Source organism: Maniola hyperantus, chromosome 6 (genome assembly GCF_902806685.2).
Source record: "Maniola hyperantus chromosome 6, iAphHyp1.2, whole genome shotgun sequence".
In the NCBI taxonomy this organism is placed as follows: domain Eukaryota; kingdom Metazoa; phylum Arthropoda; class Insecta; order Lepidoptera; family Nymphalidae; genus Maniola; species Maniola hyperantus.
In genome coordinates, this window is record NC_048541.1 from 2845377 (window position 1) to 2869737 (window position 24361).

Sequence of the window (24361 nt, forward strand, 5' to 3'; positions counted from 1 at the left end):
TCATACAGACAGGTGTACTATAAAGCATATTTCATTTCATTCATCTTCAAGAAAAAGTCTTATCTTTTTCCATAACTACGAGTAGGTATATCAAATGCAAAAAAGGTTTAATAATGATATATCTACGTAAAGTTAAACAAGTTCTTTGGTTAGCTGAATTTTAAGATAATATTAAGTTATAGCCGAAGTAAGTAAACCCCCGACCGTTTCTAATTAAATTCCAAATGATATTCGCTAATCTCTGGGTTACACCAAAACCTTACCTTACTTTGTATAATAGGTAGGTACGTAATCAAATAACTTAGTATTGCAACTAGGACATATTTTTAGTTTATGGTAATGTTATTTCTGTTCAGTTACTTATCGACGAATTACTCCTTGGCCTTAATAAATAATAAATTATTCTCTTCCGTCGCATTTTGCTGCAATTTGGTAATAACTTGTACCAAATCTAAATATATAAAAGGAAAATATATGTATATAAAAGGAAAGGCGTAGGTTTTCTTGACAGACAGACGGACGAGCAGACAGACAGACAGACAGACAACGAAGTGATCCTATAAGGGTTCCTGTTTCTTTTTGAGGTACGGAACCCTAAAAACTATATTCGCGCTAACCATTCGGGTTAGAACGACTAACAATACGATTGCAGCCGGCTCCACAATTCACAAAAAACTAGCCGAATCATGATAGTGGATCCGAATTCCGAACCTTCTTCTTCTTCTTCCGTACCTTATCCCACGCTACGTGGGGTCGGCACAACATGTCTTCTTTGTCCACTCACTTCTGTCATCCGTCAACGCATTATCCACCCCTTTTACACGCATATCCTCTTTCACGCTATCTATCCACCTTTTCTTTTCCTTATCAAAGAGTTCCCACGGGGTTTTTAAAAATCAAATTCCACGCGGACGAAGTTGCGGGCATCAGCTAGTTAGCTAGGCTCGGGCTAGGGGTATTTTTTTCATCATTTTGCACGATAAATCGAAAACTATAATGCATAAAAATAAATAAAAATCTGTTTTAGAATGTACATTTTATATAATACCACACTTGGTATAGTTAACTTACTTTGAAAGTTGAAAATACTAATTATTTGTTCAATAACGCATTTTAACTTTTTTGTTTAAATTCACGGTATTTAGAGTTTTTTGCTGCTCTGCTTTAAGCTGATTTCTTGTACCTTTGAAGCGATGTAATTTACTCATTACATACATAAATCTGCAGATGTGTTTCCACCTGTGTCCAGGGCAAACTGCAAAGTGCACGTCCGGAAAATAAAGCAAACTTCACGAGCTCTCTATTCCCCCGTGTTCCATTAGACCAGGTGCGAAATTGTGTCGGCACTCCACTGTCGGCAAAATTTTCATTAGGTATATTAGACCTCCTCCCTAGACCCATCTACCTGCTCCTTTACAGTTTTACTTTACACGAATACAATTAAGCAGTGTCTCGTGTAATGAGCACTTTTTAGGATTCCGTACCTCAAAAGGAAAAACGGAACCCTTATAGGATCACTTTCTTGTCTGTCTGTCTGTCAAGAAACTTATAGTAAACTTATACTTCCCGTTGACCTAGAATCATGAAGTTTGGTAGGTAGGTAGGTCTTATTGCACAAGTAAAGGAATAAATCCGAAAACCGTGAATTTGTGGTTACATATCAAAAAAAATTAAAACGTGTTCATGAACAAATAATTAGTTTTTTCAATTTTCAAAGTAAGATAACTATACCAAGTGGGATAGTATCTTTAATATATAGGGGTAATATAATACAAAAAATAAATAATCTCAATATGGAGCATTCAAGTTGAAAATATAGTCACAGAGACCATCGTAAAATCTTTCATAACAATGGAATGGAATAAAGTCCAAGCAGTCGTTACGGTTAGGAACATAAATTGCAGACAAACTTTAATAAAACAAAGATTATGAATTTTCAGAACATACGAAGCAAAATCAGCTATGATATAAACGTTAACTATTTAGGCAAAAGAATTGACGAAACACATGAGACAAAATTTTTAGGCTTGTTTATTGACGAAAACTTTACATGGAAAAACCACGCTGATCATGTTTGCTCAAAATTAAATCAATTATCTTATGCATTGTACATGTTGTCGAAGAAAGCTGATGAAAAAACATTATTGGTGGCATACCATGCACAGGTAGCTTCAATTCTTCGCTATGGCATAATCTTCTGGGGAAACACAAGTGAGATCAATCACGTATTTATTGCCCAAAAAAGGTGCATAAGAGCGATATGTAAGATAAAAAAAAGGGATAGTTGCAAGCCTTACTTTAAAAAACTCAATGTTCTCACTGTATCATCGCTATATATATTCGAACTAGCTCTATTTTTAAGAAATAACGAAAATTTGTTTGTTCGAATTAACCGAGAACGCTGTAAAGACAGATTTCGGTTTCCCACTCACAAAACCTCATTCCTTAACAAAAGTGTTTGTGTCATGGCGGTAAAGATATATAATAAGATACCAGGGGAGATAAGGAAATGTAATAATATAAATAAATTTAAGAATAAATTGCATGATTTTTTAATAGACAAGACATTATATAACATTAACGAATTTTTTTCAACTTAGACATTTTTAAATTTTGAATTTTAACATAGACAAAGACAACGTGTGTCAAATTACTTATAGTTATTGTTTTACTAGGTTTACTAATTGTTTTGCATGCCTAATATTTAAGGCGAAACATTTCTACTGGACAATTTTATGTAATAACATCTCGTTGTAAAATGTTTCCGCAAATAAAGAATCTTTGAATCTTTGAATCTTTGAATCTTTGAATCTTTGACAACCTTGATGTTATAGAGAGCTATAAGTTGTGAGGTGAAGACTCCATAAAATCATCCATCTGAAAATATTCTTAATCATGACACAAAGGAAAGTGTGATCAATGATCGTTTGAAGTTTCTTCCTTTATGTTATAAAGACCTCTCCTCCACTTGAACGCATTCATAATTTTTATTTATTGGTGATGCAAAGGTAGACTTTGAACTACGCGACCGCGGCTTGCGAGACACGACTCTAGGAGGGCAAACACTTGCTTAGAAATGTATTGAGAGCTTTTGAGGTGAGCAACCGCAACGCGCAACACTTTTCATACAATCGCACGAAACTTGGTGTCGCATGTAGCCGTCAAGAGATGCGGTCGCGTACCGCAAAGTCTACCCGATGTCTCTTAGCCTATACCAGAATATCGTTATTCTGAAGGTTTGGGCGGGAGCACTCGTGTAAAAAATTGACTACCCACATCATAACTCCATTACATTATTATGCCCCGTTCACATGCACTCTAGTCGCCTGAACAAATAAGTTAGCTCCAAAGGTGAGCTATAGAATGACTTATTTCGAAGAAAATACTAACACGTTATGTGTATACGATCATAGAAATAGAAGATCATATAGACATAAGTTTATGTGTGTATGTATAAGTCCACGTGAGTGGGAACGTGTATCCATGTGGGTACTGACGGAAACTTGTATATTTATAATGGAAATCACTCACGATAGTTTAAACGCTAAAATAGACCGATCTAATCAACGTACTGTTTAGCTCAATAGTTTCAGTTCACTTAGTGGAATTAAAATGCTATACTAGCCACGTTATTTTGCTCGCTAAACTAATTTAGCGATAGTTTAGGTCGATAGGCTAGACAGCTGCTGGAATAATATAAACTAGCCTTTATACTGAAACTGAAATCGCTTTTCGTGGATGGCATATTGTTAGAATGTTAGCCTTTATTGCTCCAGGTATCTGAAATCTATAAAATATAATGCGCCTCTCACCTCTAGGTATATTCTTTTATCACTTTGGATTTCTAATTTAACGCTTCTTTCCTAAATTTACGTTTCTTTTATCGAAAAAATGTTTTATACCTATAAAACATTTTTTCGATAAAAGAAACGTTCACTTTCGTCTAAAGATCATAAAAAAATACATTAAAATCATGGTTTATCCAAATATTCTCACTTTCCAAGTATTTATTACGAACTAGCGACCCACCCCGGTTTCGTACGAGTGCAATTTTTTGTTGAGTATTTTCCAAAAAAAGTCATTCATACAATACTCATTCATATACATATATATATATATATGAATGAGTCTATGATGTCTAGCTATTTCATCTGCCCAACGTTCCAGCGGTCTGCCTCTTTTTCTTTTTCCCCGGGGGCCAGACCAGGCAGACAATTTCTTGGTCCAATTTATATAGATATACCTATGAAAAAATAAATCTAACTCTTGTAATCGCGAGATTTTAAAAGTAAAATCTTCCTCTCAAGGCGTCCAATATTTTTATCTCTCAAAAATGCGTATGCGCAAAGCACTTGCACCAAAGCGCGTCTAGTTTAGATATTCCATTTATCTGATCATGTTAGTGTTATGCTCATAAAGCTTTAGATAACACCGGAAATTAGCCGTGTCGATATTAATCGCTTAGTGCAGCAAGTTCATTACTTATACGGTCGATCAGATTCACGGGCGGGAACTAACTAGTTATAAATGTGCACTAACCGCCTATAACTGTCTACACATTCCGATCGGTTAGTTATCTCCTAACAGCATTAGAGGGATGGCACACTAGCGATATCTCTCCCGAAGTATCGTCGACAAAATGTCCTTCTCTAATTTAGCTGACTTAATGATGTTAAACGCATGTACACTGCTTACAAGTTACAACGCATTTTTAGGTTTGTAGTCAATGAGGAACCCTTATAGTTTCACTATGTCCGTCTGTCGCTGTGCGTCCGTCTGCCATTCAGAGCTCAGAGATTTATTTGTATTCATTTCATTGAATTTGCGGTCGTGTTGGACATACCCTTGCTGAACGCATATTACGTATATTCCTTAGGCAAGACGAATCAGATTTTACCACACATCTTTTTTTTTTTTGTTATTGTATTATTTGCTTGAAATAAAGACATAAATAAAAAAGAAAACATCATATTTTATCACTGCACTATATTAAAGACTTCGTTACGAGCGGCGCATTCGGCGTGGGCAAAATGCAAAATAAGCTTTAACTAGAAAACATTCAGGATACCACACTATAATTTTACTTTGATATTTGTAGTTTGTATATTAAATCGAATTTAACAGATATCGTATTTTTGTATTCACTGATTTTATTATTGCATTGAAATATATAATCGATCCATACTTCCATACTAATATTATAAATGCGAAAGTGTGTCTGTCTGTCTGCTAGACTTTTACGGCCCATCCGTTCAACCGATTTTGACAAAATTTGGTACACATATAGCTTGCATCCCGGGGAAGGACATTACTTTTTATCCCGGAAAGTCAAAGAGTTCCCACGGGATTTTTAAAAACCTATATCCACACGGACGAAGTAGCGGGCGTCATCTAGTGTGATATAAATATTTGTTAAATTGGTCTGTTTTAAACAAAAAATATATTACTGTCGTCATCGCGCGGGAAAAATGGAAGCATGTCATCTTCTCCATTTCCGTGTCTAAATTACTCATCTATCTCTGTCTTGTTGTTCCGGCAAAAGTATGCACACTTTTGCAGGACATTAAAGTTTTAAAACAAAAAGTCGTTAATGGAGCCTAGTCCTTACATTTAAACCTATTTACAATGTCATTAATAACGTGATTATTGCCTTTAATGCAAAAGTACAAGCGTTGAAATATGTTCGATAATTATTATTTTCCTAAGAATAACAAGTAGGTATGCCAGCGTTATAGTAATGGGCTATTATTGGCCAATAATTCAGGTGGCTAAGCTATTTAAAGCCAGTTTTGAGCGCTATTGAACTATAGGGAACAAGTTTAAGTCATTATAAAATTGACTCATAGAATCCGATTGGCATCTAAATACTATGCCAAGTTGCTATGAGCTTTAAAGTAGAAGAGTCTGAAATAAAGTCTCTACTTATTCGACTTTAACTTTACGCTTGCGCTTTAGCACCATATATAGTAAGTTATGATGTAGCACCGGGAGTCGGGACGTATCTGCATCTGCACCAGATTTCATCAAAATCGGTTAAACTGTTGGGCCGTGAAAAGCTAGCAGACAGACAGACAGACACACTTTCGCATTTATAATATTAGTATGGATGGTATGCAAGTATAGACTAAGTAGCTTATCCCCGCAACTTTGCCCGCGTGGACTTCACAAACAAACCCCTATTTTTCAAAAATCCTTTAGCGAATGTCTACACCCTAATAACTATATGCATGCCAAATTTCAGCCCGATCCATTCAGTCGTTTGAGCTGTGCGTTGATAGATCAATCAGTCAGTTTGTCTGTCAGTCAATCTTTTCCTTTTATATTATACTAGCTTATGCTCGCGACTTCGTTCGCGTGGACTACATATACTTCAAACCCCTATTTCACCCCCATAGGGGTTGAATTTTCAAAAATCCTTTCTTAGCGGATGCCTACATCATATAAGCTATCTGCATGCCAAATTTCAGCCCGATCGGTCCAGTAGTTTGAGCTGTGCGTTGATAGATCAGTCAGTCAGTTACCTTTTTCCTTTTATATAATATTTAGATTAATACCTGATACACAGTTCAACAAAGCTCGGGCTTTAGCAAAGGGCGGGCAAAGCTTATTTTAAGAGCAACAAGGTGAAAGTGGTTACTGGCGGATGATACAACTAGCGTAATAGGTCATCGAGATTATGCCCCAAGTCTAGTCTAGATGCTAGTTAGATTTGCCTAAATTACTGCTTATAAATCTGTTTTACTGAATTTCTAACAGAGTTTATTGAATAAAGGTCATCTGAGTTTATTTTAAAGCGGCAGGCTAAACATTAAATAAACATAAATCAATACCCTAATTATAAATGCGAAAGTGTGTTTGTTTGCTGGTTTGTCCTTCAATCACGTCGCAACAGTGCAACGGATTGACGTGATTTTTGGCATGGGTATTTAATATTTATAAAGACCTGAAAAGTGACATAGTCTACTTTTTATTCCGGAAAATCAAAAAGTTCCCACGGGATTTTTAAAAACCTAAATCCACGCGGACGAAGTCGTGAGCATCAGCTATTAATAAGGGTCGATTTTTCGAAATTTACACGGGAGCGAAACCGCAAGTAGTCGCTAGTTAGATTCATGTGGATAGCTACGGAATACATAAAATCAAGATCTAATATTATTACTTAAGATATACTTATAAACCAGTTATGTAGATAAGGTAGGCACATAAAATCATACATGGTCATTTAACTCCTATAGCATATCGATCAATTTGATAGTTTATCGAACTGGATCGCCAAAGTGCGTAAGTAGATATATATTATGCTAATGATGCATTACCATATACCATTGTTGTGAAGAGAAAGGCAAGGGAAAGGTACGGGGTACAAGTCAGCGACTTATCTCTTAAGTCTTAAGTCGACAATCTGAAACAATTAGGTCCAATATAAGCTTCATCTGATTAACTAATGCGAAATATAGGTGACTTTCACAGTCGACGCAGATAGTTGTAGGTACCACGATTTTTAGGGTTCCGTACCTCAAAAGGAAAAACAGAACCCTTATAGGATCACATTGTTGTCTGTCTGTCCGTCGGTCTGTCAAGAAACCTACAGGAACCTGATTGGAAACAATTTTCTCGGTAGAAAGCTTTTCCAAACACTGATCCAAAAGTTCTAAATTTTTTTCAATCGGAAGGGATGATAAATTTTTAAATTTTGTTGATACTTGAAGAATGAAGATAAAAGACTTCAAATTTTCTTTATTTTAGTCAAATCAGCCTAAATATTAATTTATGAAATGATAAGCTAACAAGCGTACCTACTGTCAAGCTTATTAATATTTATAATAAAGCATACCGGTACCACACGAGTAGATATTATAGACCAGAGGGGAAGCTTCACACTAGCTCACGCACACCACGACGTGCCACGGACGCTCCGTGCGCCCAGCTTGGCGGCAAATGGAGCGTCCGTGACACGTCGTGGTGTGCGTGAGCTGCGCTAGAGTGAGTGAACCTACAGCCAGCCGCTAGTATGAAGCTTCCCCTCTGGTCTATATATCTACTCCTGTGCCGGTACCTACGATGACGTGTAAAATAGAAACTGATCACAAGTGTAGGTATGACTGCTTTGTTTCAAGTACATTCCGGTTTGAGACCAAAATAATCGCATTTTTCATATAATAATAAAGATATTATGATCTCTTTCGAATCCAATTTATTTTAATTGGAAATATAACTCAGTCCTAGAATTCATAATGACATTTCATTCCATATCAAAACCTCAGGGGCGCTTTCAGAAGTACCATAAAGTATCACTGAATTATGAGACAGTGGGCGATATGACAATAATCCATGCAATACCGGCTCGCTTAATCATATCGCGTGTTGATGGCTTACCGGTGCCGCAATGTATAACGTACAAATCAATTTAATACAGATTAAAGGCGCCATTCATACGGATTTGTACAAAATCAAACTCTGTTTCTATTGCGTAAAGTTTGTTTTAGAATGTTAAGAATTTCGAATTGATAAGCGCGAATCTAGAAATGAATGCAAAATAAAGTAGGTAGAGACAATCAAAATCCAGTTTGAAATGTATTATGCCTAACAATAAACCACACTAAATAATGCGTAACTAGTGCATACTGAAACACTAAATAAACTATTTATATTATTATTCCATCGATAGCTAAAAAGCTTAGGTAAGTACTGAAAGGTCACAAAATATAAGTATAGGACTATAGGTACGCACTTATTTAGTGAACTGACATTTGTAGAATTACAACTTAAGGGCACGCAGTACGCTCGACTGAAGTTGCCGGCGCACGTGGGTTTACCTGTTTACTTTTCACCTAGCATTGTATGAGAAAGGTGGAGGAGGCACGACGTTTTTCACCGAAATCAAGCGCGCGAAATGGATTGAACAGTCGTTTCGGAAAAGTATTTTTGAGAAAAAACTAAGTTGCTAAGTTTATGTTTGCAAAGTAAAGTGACTTCAACTAATTAATAAATAAACTATATCCTAATGTTAAATTGTTTTTGAATTTTCATACTCCTAATCTTATTTATTTACGCCCAAATTTGTCATAAATTTAGTATTAAAATGGGAATATTTCGAGGTCCGTAAATTTAAAATGAAAATTTTTTTCAATGGTTTATTTGTGTACCAACAAACCTAGCTGATAATGACAAGACAAACCGATATGAAACTCTTAAACAGGGTAAATAATATAAACAAAGGTGGTTGGAAACACCTTTCAAAAAAAGTTTCTTGACGTTACGTAATAAGAAATCTCATTGATTTGATAAATTAATGCAAATGTAGAGCATCCAAACTTTAGACAGTAGGTAAGTACAACTATAGCCATTAATAAAAAAGAAGGTAAGCGAAGAACCTGACTTGACTTATAAATATAATCGAGACTGGCTTATGGCTACAAATTATGTAAACCGTAGTTCATTAATTTTAAGTTAGCAGGGAGCATCAAAACAAGACACAAACACTAATAAATGATTGAATTCAATGAATCAATGTCAGCAGTCGATTATGTACTGCTAAGTTTAGATGGTTTAACATTGCTTGACCTGATAGATCATTTGTTCCTTACTGAAGGTGATTAAATACTTTTATCTAATTATGATTTTATACCTGAGGCCTTTAATGAAGTGAAATGAAGAAAGATTATGGTAAACTATAATGTAATGGTAAACGATAATGAACGAAAGATAAGTTAATGGACTGTTTAGGTTTAAAAGTAGGTACAGTCCAAAACATGTTTAACATACCTTCTTTTAATTTATCATATCTAATTACTACCTTATGCTCGCGACTTCGTCTGCGTGGACTACAAATATTTCAAACCCCTATTTTACCCCTTTAGGGGTTGAAATTTCAAAAATGCTTTCTTAGCAGATGTCTACGTCATAATAGCTATCTGCATGCCTTTCAGTCCGATACGTCTAGTAGTTTGAGCTGTGCGTTGATAGATCAGTCAGTCAGTCAGTCTGGCAGCTTTTCCTTTTATAGAATAAAATATATTATCAATAATTTTGAGCTGATTCTGAGATTTCCTCCGCGTGGAAAAAATCTTCTTTTTGATTTTGTTTTGCAGGCTTTGAAGGTAAACTATGAGTACTAATAAGTCCCTGTATGACCCATATCTAATCTTAGCTATTGTTGCTATAATACTAGGACACTTGTTAAAACTATCATTTTATCAATGGATAGAATTCTATACTATTGTGCGTTAAATATTAAGTATTCTCTACTGCAAGTACCTGCTTAAAAAAACAGTGAAACAAGAAAAAATGTAAACTGCGAAATACTCTGAGTGAAAAAACAATAAAGTAATCTAAAAGGGTAAAGAGAAATCCTGTTTCTGATTTAAAAAAAATACAAACTTACGAAGGCATCAAACATTCTAAGCATTCGAAAGTGATTTGCAATGACAACATAAGTACAGTATTATCGGCTTCGCAACCACCGTACGATGCGAGATCGGTCAGTAGGGTAATAAACGCTCATTGACCGACCCAACGTATCGTAGCTACGTATTACCACAGTTTTACGAGGTTACTATTACGTACGGGATTAGTACGAGTTTTGCAAACTAACGAGCTTTCAGTGACTACGCTTATAATTTGAGAATTCTTAAAATTCTTTTTCTTGCCGAGGTATTTTAAGGGAACGCTTCATTAACCTTTCATATTGCTTGCTTTTCACACGGACTCAGTTCACAAACGCGTCCCTGTGAAAACCGTCGCGTTTGTGAACTGAGTCCCTGTGAAAAAGGAACCCGGATGGGTTCGAAACTAGTCGGGCTCACGTCGACTAAATACGTGAGTAAAGCCGGTTTCTTCTTTATTTATAATGGAAATCAATCACGATACTTTAATCGCTAAAGTGTTTATTTATATATTGGACTAGCTAATGCTCACAATTTCTTCCGCGTGGACTACACAAATTTCAAACCCCTATTTCACCCCCTTAGGGGTTGAATTCTCAAAAATCCTTTCTTAGCGGATGCCTACGTCATAATAGCTATCTGCATGCCAAATTTCAGCCCGATCCGTCCAGTAGTTTGAGCTGTGCGTTAATAGATCAGTCAGTCAGTCAGTCAGCCAGTCACCTTTTCATTTTATATATTTAGATTTGAGATAGGTCAGTAAAGTAAACAAACGCTCATTGACCTAGCGACTGGCGTACAGTTGGTACGGAGTTGCAGGCATATTGTGCAACACTAATGAGCTTTCAAAGGCGCACTCCACCGATGTTCACACAGAATCGCGCGTAATGCAACAAAACTATCTAGGTAAAGTGTCAACGTTTTTATATTGCATTCTGTTTTAGATTCCTATATATCACATCAGTGTTTCCCTTGCATCCAGAGTTGTTACAAGATAAAGTGTGAAGACTAAAAAGCTACCTACCGATTGGTTTTAGTAATATCACCACAGACGCATGTTTCAATTACTTATCAATATAGAATATTAGATACAAATAATAGTTTTGATCGAGTCAGACTCGCGCACTCAGGGTTCCGTACTACAATCGTATTTTATCGTCATTTTGCACGGTAAAACAAAAACTATTATATACCTAAAAATAAATAAAAATCTAGTTTAGAATTTTCTAATCTTACTTGGTTGAAAGTAGCAATATTTGAGACACAGACAGACAGACAAACAACAAAGAGATCCTATAAGGGTTCCGTTTTTCCTTTTGAAGTAAGCAACCCTAAAAACCTAACAAACCTAACATATATACTAAACTTTCTCAGTCGGGTAAAAATATCGACCTATTTTTGTTTTAGCTGTACATAACACACCTACCTACCTATACATGTCTTGGTTTGTTTAAAAATTCTTTTCTCGATATGACGACCCATTCAGAGCCTGAAGTCATAGTTACGTGTTTGTCAGTCAGAACAGAATTTATAATCCCTATTTCGGAGCCGGAGCAATAAGCCAGAATAAACACTACGAAACTACGAACTTTCTAGTAAAAGGCATCCGGAATTTAAAACGCAAAACGTCCTATTTCAATCCTAGCGTGCTTTGCGCCGCTAAATGGAATGCATTCGGGGCTGGAATGGGACATTTCATATGTAGCGTGTGAAAAATCATATGAAAAGTGTTCTCATATGAACCTGCTATTTTCTTTCAAATAGCGTGTTCAAAACTACAGTGGCAGATAGTATGGAGTGGAGTCGAGTCTTTTGATAGGTACCTACACTATAGTTATTTTAAAAGTTATGGCTTTTGAGTTATGACCCTTGTAACAATCTATTTTAAGCCTAATTTTGAGGCAACTTTATGCATAAATATGAACCGTATAAGGATTTACAAAATTAAAAACTTAGTAATTAATAGTTTGAAATGGGTTTAGTTTGATAAAAATATTAATTAATTTGCAAAAAAGTAACGTTCTGCCAAACATTGATTCGCGTTGTTCTGTTCGCATATCACGCCTCTCGCTCTTGAGTATATCCTGCTCGTAAATGTTGATTCCAGTAGCATGCTTCTCGCTCGACTTGAAGCGACACTGGAGAGCACTCTTAAATGCATATAACACTGACTGATCATTGAAAACGATAAAAAGTAGCAATGATTTTCATGTCTAATTCGGGCCGTGGACGTGGGAGTCAAAGCCTGGCGACTGAGGCGCCCCCTGCGGAAGGATGTCGTGATGAATTTGTCCCCGCGCTCCCATCCCACTGGGACATTGACTGTTCCATTGTACGTGACAGATAAGTAATTGCGCTGCGAGATTTATGTGCCATATCGCGAAAGGATCTCAAGAGTCGCTTTTTGGCGATTTGTAAAAGGAGAATAGTAACGAGATTTGCGTCTATATTTAGAACACTACTTTTAAAAGGAATGAACAAATATTACAATAAATTCTGTATTGGTATTCTCATCTTTTTTCAATGTAATAAGAAAAGTGTAAAAAAAATTAAAACTGACAAAATCATTGTAGAGTAGCACTGCATTTTCCGTCCTTTTTTAGCTATATTAAAAAGTAAAGATAGGAATATCTGCATGATCTGATCTTTTCTTTTTAATAGTGCTAAAAAAGGGGACAACTAAACTTTTGGAGAAAACACACACACACACACACACACACACACACACCCCCCCCCCCCGCGCCTCATAACCCGATTTCCGTCTCGACCTGTCGCGGACTATAGGTACATGAATGCAAAATAAATGAATCTGGTGTCTACAGGACCACCAACATGATATATTATTTCCAAGCACTCCACTTCGCAGTTGTGACAGTTATTTAAAGTTTTATTAAGCTTTTAGTATATTTTTAGGTTATGTTCTTTATTACTGTCGACGCCATCCTCAGAGGAGTGCGCTAATGTACAAAAACTTTTTTAGCATAAAACACTTTTTAGGTAAGTAGGTCAGGAGTAAACGAGTAGGTGCCTCAGAGAAACGCTTTTAATATTTCATTCCTGTGTACCTGCGCAACTACAATGTGTTTTGTACCCACTGCCTCCTTGTCTTAATTGAAAACGTTTTGTTGGTGCGCCTATTCAGTTACCACAATGCTATTATGCTACTTGGGTAAACAAATCTTCTGTAGCAGACAGTTTGGTAACTTAGCTTGTGGTTTTACTCACCTACTTACATAACATACAATACAGGGTGTAACCAGACGCGCTGGCAAAAACGAAGACAGGTGTTAGTACTGATGATTACTGATATGATACCACAAAAAAAACCTATAATTTTGTAAAAGTTTACGATATATTGCAAATAAAACATCTGACTGACGCTAGAGGTCAACGAACGTTACGTAAGTAGGCCACTCGGAGTCAATGCTGCGTCGTAGGCGGGACATTGACCCGAGCTTAGCACGCTGTACATTGCGGGTTTGAAAAATACTAAATCACTAAAACTACAAAATGGGGCAAATGGTTATTAGTATTGGATTGTGTTTAGGTGGTATAGCAATAACGCTAAGTTTTTGTTAGCGTTCTCTGTATAATATTATAATAATAAGTATTTGAGATACGAGTAGAAGCAGGCATTATACTTTGCGGAGGTCCTGAAAGACTTGTATTGTATGTAAATATTTAAGGCTGTTTAATATTTTTAAAAAACCTTCATATGACCTTACTAATAGGTACATCATAACAATAGTTTAACACTTCAGTGAGCCGATAAGTAGGTATTTATGTAACTCGTGTGTTACAAATGCTACAATTCTTGGTAACGATAGAGGAACATAAATGGGTGTAGTCATTGAAATATCATAGTCTTCCTCCATTCGTTAGAACTTTTTGGCGTAAACATACAGATAAAACATACGAATTGAAAGAAATCCAATTACTTGTGATTTACAGTGTGCGACATTCGCCACAATCGAATAAAGTCCCCGTAGCGTTCTTATTTTAACGAGCTACACAAAATACAATAAATCTACGCATTGACAGCACTATTACCAGCAAATCCTGTATGACAAAATAAAGGTTTAATTCTAATGTTTAGTCGTTTGGTTTGGCTAACCGCGAGTAGGCACTGACTGACGAAATCTTTACAATTTTCATTTTGTTGAAAACTCTTATCTGACAATGTATCGAACTGCGATCGCATTGTCCCTTACAAACTTGTTGAAGCACAGAGCGCGAACAAACAAACAGCCTACGTGATTCGTCACATATGACAACCTGTCAAACATCTATAAATAATAAGAAAAGCTGATTGACTGACTGACTGACTGCCGGACTGACTGACTGATCTATCAACGCACAGCTTGAACTATAGGATGGGTCGGGCTGAAATTTGGCTTGCAGATAGCTATTATGACGTAGACATCCGCTAAGAAAGGATTTTGAAAATTGACCCCCTAAGGGGGTACAATAGGAGTTTGAAATTTGTGTAGTCCACGCGGACATAAGTTGCCAGCAAGGTAGTTTTACACATAATTATTTTGACGAATGAAATGAAATTTGACGAATAAAGTTAAAATGGCGCGTGATAAGTCATTTCTTACACATTATTATCAGTACCCATATTATAAATGCGAAAGTGTGTTGGTTTGTTGGTTTGTCCTTCAATTACGTCGCAACGGAGCAACGCCTACGAAGTCATGATGGATTGATCATGATCACCGTAGTGTTCGCATGATCACTGTAGTGTTCGCATGATCACTGTAGTGTTCGCATGAAATATCAGAACTTTTCTTTTGGACGAAATCGCCGTCTACTCCTCAGCTTGTAGCTTGATTGATACGCCTTGTCGAAAGAAATTCCAAATGTGGGGCATGTAAGAGTTATATTTGTTTGAAACTTTGTTGGCTAGTTGGGAAAATATTAGTTTGTTCATAAGAAAGTATTTTGATATAAGTTTGGGAAAAAATAACTGCGAGACGAATCGCGCTGATTATCGCGCCTCTACGTGATGGCTTACGAATGATATCTCTCCATAGTTCTTTAGTTTATACTTACCAAATAGAAGTAGACTAAGCTAAGGACTGGTAGTTATTGAACAGTTTTTCGTAACAAACGTCTGCCGATATGCAGATAACAGATTAATCTAAATGAAAATTGGTCAAGTGCGAGTCGGACTCTCACACGAAGGGTTCTGTATGCTACAGTATAGGTTTAGGTACTTTTTAATTTTTTTTAATTTACATGGCGGCCATTTTGAAATTCTCATTATTTGTTGTTATAGCGGCAATAGAAATACATTGCCACAAGGCTCTCTCGGCACTTGAATGACATTGACAGGGGGCGCAGTTGGAGAACAAAGGCTTAGAATATTCAAACAAGAACAAATGGGACACTTGACGGCAACGTTAATTCCGATCTTCGCCACGCGCCAAAATAGTCTTGTCGCACTGTAGCAGCGTTACCAGACGTCCCGATTTTGGTGAGACGACCCGATTTTTCAAGTCCAAATCAAATGTCCCGCGCAGGACAGGCTCAGTCCCGCTTTTCGAAGATAAATCGACCGTGCGTTCAGCGTGCTGAGGAAACGTGAGCGGGTGGAACAGACAAGCCCGACAAGAAAAAAATCTATATTGTCTTTAAGATATCTTTAGGAGTACTATTTTCTTGTTGGGAAGTGTGAACTGGCCGCCCGCCCGTAGCGTACCTAATGAAGATAAGCGCGCGATTTTTACTAGGTATTTATATTGTGGCTAATTCCGTTGTACACAATCTCTAAACTAAAATAGCTCGTCTAAATCTATTCCCTTTCATAATGTTGCTTGCGGAAAAGGATGGCATTAGATTTAGACCTGTTCATTTAGTTTAGTTTAGAGATTGTGTACTAGAGAATCGGCCCCAATTGTCACGTATAAACGTCATTTGAATTCAAATAAAAAGATAAATATTTAAAAACTTCTGATTATATGCGTTTTTTAAGATGTCCCGCTTTCGACGAAAGAATCCCGCTTTTTTCACTCAAAATGTTTCAAAATCCCGACTTGGCAATTAAAAAAACTGGCAACGCTGCACTGTAGCTAAGTACTACGTATACCTACTTTTTAGTTACGGTTCATGGGATACAGACTGCTGACAGACAGACAAGTCAATTGTGTATAGAACACGCATCAGGTAAGGTTCGACGTACTGTAGAAGTGGAAACATACCTAATTAATTGTGTGAAAATATCCAAGTCCCATCGTTTGATTTGGAGCGCGATAAAATTAAACTTGCGAACGATTGCCCTTTATTACATTTAGTAGAGCTCGTAAAAACGGGCGCAGTTAATGGGGCTTAATGAAATAATTGGCGGTATCCGCGGGTAACGCACTTACCTATTACTGTGTGACGTTGAATTCTCTGTGCTCTGTGACGTTGTAAAGTTATAAATTACGTACTAGGTTCAAACCTATCATCATCATCATCAACCCATCGCCGGCTCACTAGTCACTACTTAGCACGGGTCTCTTCTCAGAATTGGGTATTTTCCTACTTTTGAATTTGATAAATAATATTATTACTTTATCATAAACTAGGATAAAAAGAATGACGTACGCTGAAAAAAACTATTAAAATCCAACAAAGATTTACAAAGTTACAGGCATTTTAATTTTGGAGTGGGAGGGTCTTCTATCCCTTTCTCGCAAAACGAAAATTTGTATGAAACCGCACGAAGCTACTATGGCATTGGTAAGGTGTGACGTCAAAATGTTATATATCGCTATCTCTGTCTAATCAGATATATTTAAATGCTTATAACTTTTTTGTTATTTAATTAGTTTTTCAGTTTACGTCATTATTGTTATCCTAGTTTATAATAAAGTAATAAAAAAGTTGGAGTCAAATACCCAATTAGAAGGGTTTGGCCATAAGCTACCACACTGGCCAAACATGACCCGATGTTTTACAGTGAAAACAACGCGTTGTGAACTGTTTTTAGGGTTCCGTACCTCAAAAGGAAAAAGAGCCCTTATAGGATCACTTTGTTATTTGTCTGTCTTTTCGTCTGTCGTGTCTGTTAAAAAACCTATAGGGTACTTCCCTTTGACCTAGAATCATGAAATTTGGTAGGTAGGTCTTATAGCAGACATTCGGAAAAAAAACTGAAAACCGTGAATTTTCACACAAAAAAAATTAAAGGAGATCGCCGTGAACGGGCCCTCTTTTGTGGCGTCGTGTCAAAACTTAATTTTTTTTAAATGTGTTAATTTTTTACGAAAATATCCACAATTACAGTTAGAATCGTAAACATGCATTTATTTTGAAGAAGTATTAATTAAATATAACCTCAATATCAGCAATATAAAAAATAAGATTTCTTTATAACCAGGGTGAATAAATAGAAATCGTTTGCAGAATATAAAGAGTTAATTATTTGTCTTATTATATTAAAACCATGGTGACATAACAATTATATTAGGGGGGCCCAAAGCTCCTAAGAAAATGGGCAATCTCTTTTGGTCATGAACTAATAATTAGTATTTTCAATTTTCGAAGTAAGATAACTATATGAAGTGGGGTATCATATGAAAGGTCTTCGCCTGTGTATTCTAAAACAGATTTTTATCTCTTTTTATGCATCATAGTTTTTGAATTATCGTGCAAAATGTCGAAAAATTACGACTGTCGTACGGAATCCTCGTTGCGCGAGGCTGACTCGCACTTGGCCGGTTTTTTCGCTCAATACGCGTTTTCGGTCTTTGAGCGTAACATATAATAGGGAAGTCGCAAATATTTAAACTCCCATGACTCCCATGTGTTGGTCTCTAAGACTTTCCAACTGATACAGAGAAAAGCCATGTATAATCGTTATCAAGTTCGAACAGCCGTATAACACATTGGCAAAGTTTAGTCACTTTCAAAATGGCGGAGTTAAATTAGCTGTTTGATTATTATTATTAAACTTGTTCGGAATGGTGTCGATGTACGAAGCCTTAGGAAGACATTGAGGTATCGAATGATAACATTGCTACAGGTCATCGCCTTGACTTAACTACAACTTACATACCTAACTACTATCCATACTAATATTATAAATGCGAAAGTGTGTCTGTCTGCTAGCCTTTCACGGCCCAACCGTTCAACCGATTTTGACAAAATTTGGTACAGAGATAACTTGCATTCCGGGGAAGGACTATTTTTTACCGGCTATTTTTTATCCCGGAAAATCAAAAAATTCCCACGGGATTTTCAAAAATCTAACTTCAAGTCGCGGGCATCAACTAGTGTTCTAATAATCTAGAGATCTATGTACCTAAACCTATTCTAAAAAAATATTTTTCAAAATGTAGATAGGTATGTAGGTATGCCTCTGTATAGTGGTAATGGATTTGCATCTACAAACTAGCAATCCGCCCCGGCTTCGCACGGGTAACATAATATCTACTTTTATCCAGGAAAATCAAAGAGTTCCCACGGAATTTTAAAAAAAACCTAAATCCACGCGGACGAAGTCGCGGACATCATCTAGTAAAAAATAAATGTAACCGATCGTGACTATTTATCACTCTCCAAATATAAAGGTCGTATAAAAACTACATTAACTTTCTAATATTGCAGTACACCGCATTTCATTCTTTTTTTCATATCAACTAATAATAAAGTTATAAAACATGTCTCGGATATTTTTAATTGGCATTTATGCTTGTTTTTGAATTGTTGTTCTCTCTATACTTCATTTGTATTTCATTTAAAATCTATGGGCTATTGATTTTAACCCATTCCATTTAACATAATATACTTAGCAGTTTTGAAAATGTTTTATCGTTTCATGAGGGTTCCGTATCTCAAAAAAAACGGAACCCTTATAGAATCACTTTGTTGTCTGTCTGTCTGTCAAGAAACCTATAGGCTTCCTTGACCTAGAATCTAGAAAATGTGTTCATGAACAAATACCTATTGCTATTTTCAACTTTCACAGTAAGATTATTATACCAAGTGGGGTGTCATACGAAAGAGCTTTACTTGTATATTCTAAAACAGATTTTTATTTATTTTTAGACATAATAGTTTTTGTTTTATCGTGCAAAATAACGATAAAATACGATTGTAGTACGGAACCCTGCAATCGTGCAAAATAACGGTAAAATACGATTGTAGTACGGAACCCTCAGTGCGCGAGTCTGACTCGCACTTGGCTGGTTTTTTATTAAGAAATAGAACTAAAACAAACACAACCCTAATCTAAATTGCCCAATAATAAACAGTAAACACCTTATTATAAAACAGTTATTATCATACAACAATTTGACCAATATAAAGTAGTATTACGATACTTAAATTATTTATACCTACCAGTCAAATTATAATATCGATCGTACGCACAAATAGCAATAAAGTTTTCAACTTGAACTATTTATCTCAAGGTAGATACAGATACGCGCTGTAACCGCAACTACTTATTACCCTATTATCTTTACAACGAGTTCAAATCAAAGGCGCCGCTATCGAAAGGCAGGATTTTACGTAGTAGACTAATCTACTATGTTGGTCCCAAAACCGGTGACTAATGAAAAAGCAGTAGTTTTGCAAGACGCCCACGTTGCTTAATATCCTTTGTCATAGGATTTTATATATCTCATTGGATAACACCATAATCTACCAATCTATAATCAATAATAAATTCGATGTAATATAGGTAAAGTCGATAGAGTTAGATGAAAAATTAAAAAGATCTTCCGGGACTAGATTCACACAGACGCGGACGAAGTCACGACCATTATCTTGTTCGTTTGCCTCAGAGTTTAACTTATTTAATTGTTAGCTACGCATAGATATTTCTTCATTAACGTGATCTTACAAACTCATTAAAAGTTACCAACAAAACTTCTAAAAACTCCAGACTTGAAACGTAGCGTTGGAAAACACGAAAATCGATTTACCGTGAAAGCGCGTGTAAATAAATCTAAATATATAAAAGGAAAAGGTGATTGACTGACTGACTGACTGATCTATCAACGCACAGCTCAAACTCCAGTAGTTTAGATCGGGCTGAAATCAGGCATGCAGATTGCTATTATGACGTAGGCATCCGCTAAGAAAGGTTTTTTTTCTCAATTTCAATTTCAATTTACTGCAATTCCATATACCCAAAATAGAATTATGGATATCCAGTTTGGATTTTTGAAAATTCAACCGCCAAAGGGTTATTAAATAGGGGTTTGAAATTTGTGTAGCCCACGCGGACGAAGTCGCGAGCATAAGTTAAATAATGTAGGTATAATATTATTTACCTACAACGAATCATCATCATCATGATCAACCCATCGCCGGCCCACTAGGTACTGAGCACGGGCACAGAATATATAATAGTACTACGGCACGGGTCTAAAGACGTCGCTTCTATTTAGGAAGTCGGGTTAGATATCGGGCACGCACCTGTAAATTTTGGAGTTATGTGCGTTTTAAGCAATTAAGCACTTGCTGTAACGGTGAAGGAAAACATCGTGAGGAAACCTGCATGCTTGAGAGTTCTCTACAAATATTCTCAAAGGGTGTAAATAATTGTATTTACAATGAATACTGAAAATAATTTGTTTTGGTAATTTGTATTTGTACAAACAAGTCTGCTGTCGACGACACTACTCATGGAGCCGGTTTGTGTAAATGTAATTTACATTTTATCTCTTTAATACTTTCGCTTACAAGTTACACACAAAGATTACCGTAAAACGGGTTTGTAAATTAATATTTTATGTATCGAACCAACATTATATTACTTACTAATTTGAATAAAATAACTTTGTATCAACTCGACTCGAGTCTCCGTTTTTTGTAAGTGGTTGCCGTAGAATAGATACGCGTATATCATGCCTTAGGTATACTCAAAATATACATCTTCATTGTATTCCTAAAAATATTACTATAATGAAGTACCTATACCTTTTCAAACAAAAAAAGAATTTTCAAAATCGGTCCAGGCGTCTTCGAGTAATCGGGGAACATACATTAAAAAAAGATTCCGACGAATTGAGAGCCTCCTCCTTTTTTGAAGTCGGTTAAAAATGCTACTATTTCCCAAATACCTACTCCTGTTACAAGTAACATATTTAGCAAGCAAATAGACATCGTTGCTCGAATTTGACACATCAATTCGTATTCCCATATTATTTTCTATCCTATTTCCTACTTGTGACAAGTTCGTCCCAGGAAGTGACCCGGCCGGGTGGAGCCGTCTGGAAATATTGTGTAACTTGTTAAAGTTTCCGGCGCGTCGGGATGGAAATAATTACCAGCCTCGAGTCCAATAGTCTGAGAGATTCCGTATTATTGGAAAAGCAAACACAATTAAGGTCCGAAAGTGTTAGGCTTACCTTGCCATGGTACGGAACCCTTTGTGTGCGAATCCGACTCACACTTGACCGGTTTTTTTAGAGTTCCGTACCTCAAAAGAAAAATTGGAACCTTTATAGGATCACTTTGTTGTCTGACCGTCTGTTTGTCTGTCTGGGAACCTACAGGGTACTTCCCGTTGACCTAGAATCATGAAATTTGGCAGGTAGGTAGGTCTTATACCATTAGGGGAAAAATCTGAAAACCGTGAATTTGTGGTTACATCACACAAAAAAAATGTGTTCACGAAAAATTTATGTCATAACTAATTTGCAGTGACTTGATAATACAGTCGATGGAAGCGGACTAACCGTAAGGCTAGCTGAAAGCGCGGCGTTAGCAGAACTCCTCTACCCCCGCCGTCGATGGACAGAAGACGACATCAAACGAGGCACAGGGAGCCACTGGATTCAGGCGGCTCAAGATCGTGGCGTGTGGAAATCCCTACAAAACCTATGTCTACCAGTGGATGTCTATCGGTTGACGATGATTAGTTCAGCGTCAAATGACTGATTTACAAAAAGCATTTCCTCGAAGGTAGGTAAGTACTCCTAAAGTTGAAGCCATCATGCGCTCCATTGCTCGCTCTAGTAACACACCATCTCTTTGCAAACAGTAATTTGCGAAATACTAACTTTTAGATAAAGTTTTGGACAAAATATTTTGATGGTTCCGCAAATCTTGTTAACAAATTAATGGCGCGGCATTCGATAAAGGAATTTTTATTGTAACTTGAGAAAAGCTGCGTATTTTTGTCGAGGAAGTTTCGTTCCTGCCTCGTCCACGAGTAATATTGCCTAATATTTAGTACACAGTCGATGTATACCTAGTATTTAGTAGATACATACTTACGTACTTAGTCGAGGTTCCCTGGACACGTATGAAGCGATTCACTGCCTAGTTAGACACGCTTCTAGAAAATGGAATGCCCATCTGGCGTGTGTTTTTCATGCCATAATACCAATATTGTAACCTTCAGCAGAAGACAGAATAGCCATCTTCTACTCAGACTCTTGATCCGGGTTTTTTTTATTCAAATCTTTCAGCCTATGTGCGTGTTGAAGTCCTGTCAGTCCAAAACGGCCAGAAGGCATCTACAATGTTGCATCATTCCGAGCGGTTTAGAACCACATTTTTAACCTCATTATGTTTCGGAAGACTGAGCGGTCTGTAGGCAGCTTTAGTCAAGTCAACCTTACAAATCCGGTAAGGTTGGTTCGGCCAAGGAAATCCAATTTTCTCAATAAACTTTTAATGAGCATCACAACAACTTCCGCTTCGACCTTGTAGCGACATTTAAAGTTATCTATCTATATGGAGAAAATTGGATTTTCACCAACCTTTCCTACTGCTTGCAGACTGTTCAGACTGTATCCTTTAACAACCTTCATTACCATACGCCACGCCGCGCTGTCAAGATTGGTGAACTTGCTTATAGGATTCTCTAACTTTCTTCTGCGTGTTCCTGAATATGGGATATGATAGGTTCCTTCCCACGCCATACTGTTAGATTCCTTTCGCAGTATAGATATGACTATTCCACTTAAGAAGCCTATAATCTCGGATATTGGCGAATCCTTGCATAACTGAAATTTTCATTAACCTAAGCAAAATTTGATTCAAATGATTTGATTTGATTTGAATTTTAATTCCACGCGATACGACACAAAGATTAAGGTAATTTACCAATGAAACTTTTCTTTTAAATAAAGTAGTTACTTGTATTCTGTTAAAACTTGCGTAAGTAGTTGTCAACTATTTCCAGTAGCATCTGATGCTAATCCTGAAACCTTAGAGGAATTGTTCTAAAGCAGTGCTACCGGTTTATCCGGAGGTCACTTGGCAATGACTCCGTGTATAAACGGGTAGCCTGTCAAATATGGTAAGGAATAATAAGCTGCTACGACCAGGATATAAACATGTTATGTCCAAAAATGATCGCCTCAAATATTATATATTGTTAGATTCATCTCTATCATCTATCTCTGATTTGATTTGATTTATTTATTCATTTGCTTTCATGGTTACATTAACCCCCGTTAGGGCATTGCAAAGTTAGGTACATTAACAATACATACAATATACATGCTAAATATATAATTATTATACAATTACATGCAAACTACGTGTTACATTATTTTATATTATTTTACATTTATCAGGTAATTATATAGGGCATTCATTTTGAATCGAAATTATTTTTATTTATTGATTGATCGCACTAATTCATTAAGTTTGTTATAATGTCAATTAGTTTCTTCTTTGTTAATAATTTAGTAATATTAATCTCTATCTCTATCTTCAAGATCTTTTGATTCGTATTATACATTCGTTGCTTCATTATTCATATATGATTTTATACACTGTAGTTTCCCTATTTACTTGGTAACCTCGCACAATTTTAAAGATTTATTTTAAAACAATTCAAAACGTATTTCCGGCGTACTCGCCCCCACTACGACGCCTCGGCTTTAGCTCATTCCTTTTTTGTGCGCGGTAACTATCGCACGCGCCTTCCGAGCACCATGCAGAAAAGATGTGCGCAGTCTCAAATTGAGAAATACGCAAGAAAAATAAGAAGAAACGAATAAGGTTAGTAAAGTGTTTCT

The 24361-nt window shown here is 36.4% G+C and overlaps 1 protein-coding gene across 8 annotated transcripts in view; it reads left to right on the forward strand.

Annotated features, from left to right (window-relative positions):
- The window catches only part of Prosap (prosap), a 253358-nt gene that overhangs the window by 173076 nt on the left and 55921 nt on the right, over positions 1–24361 (forward strand). The gene's annotated exons all lie outside the window — the stretch shown is intronic.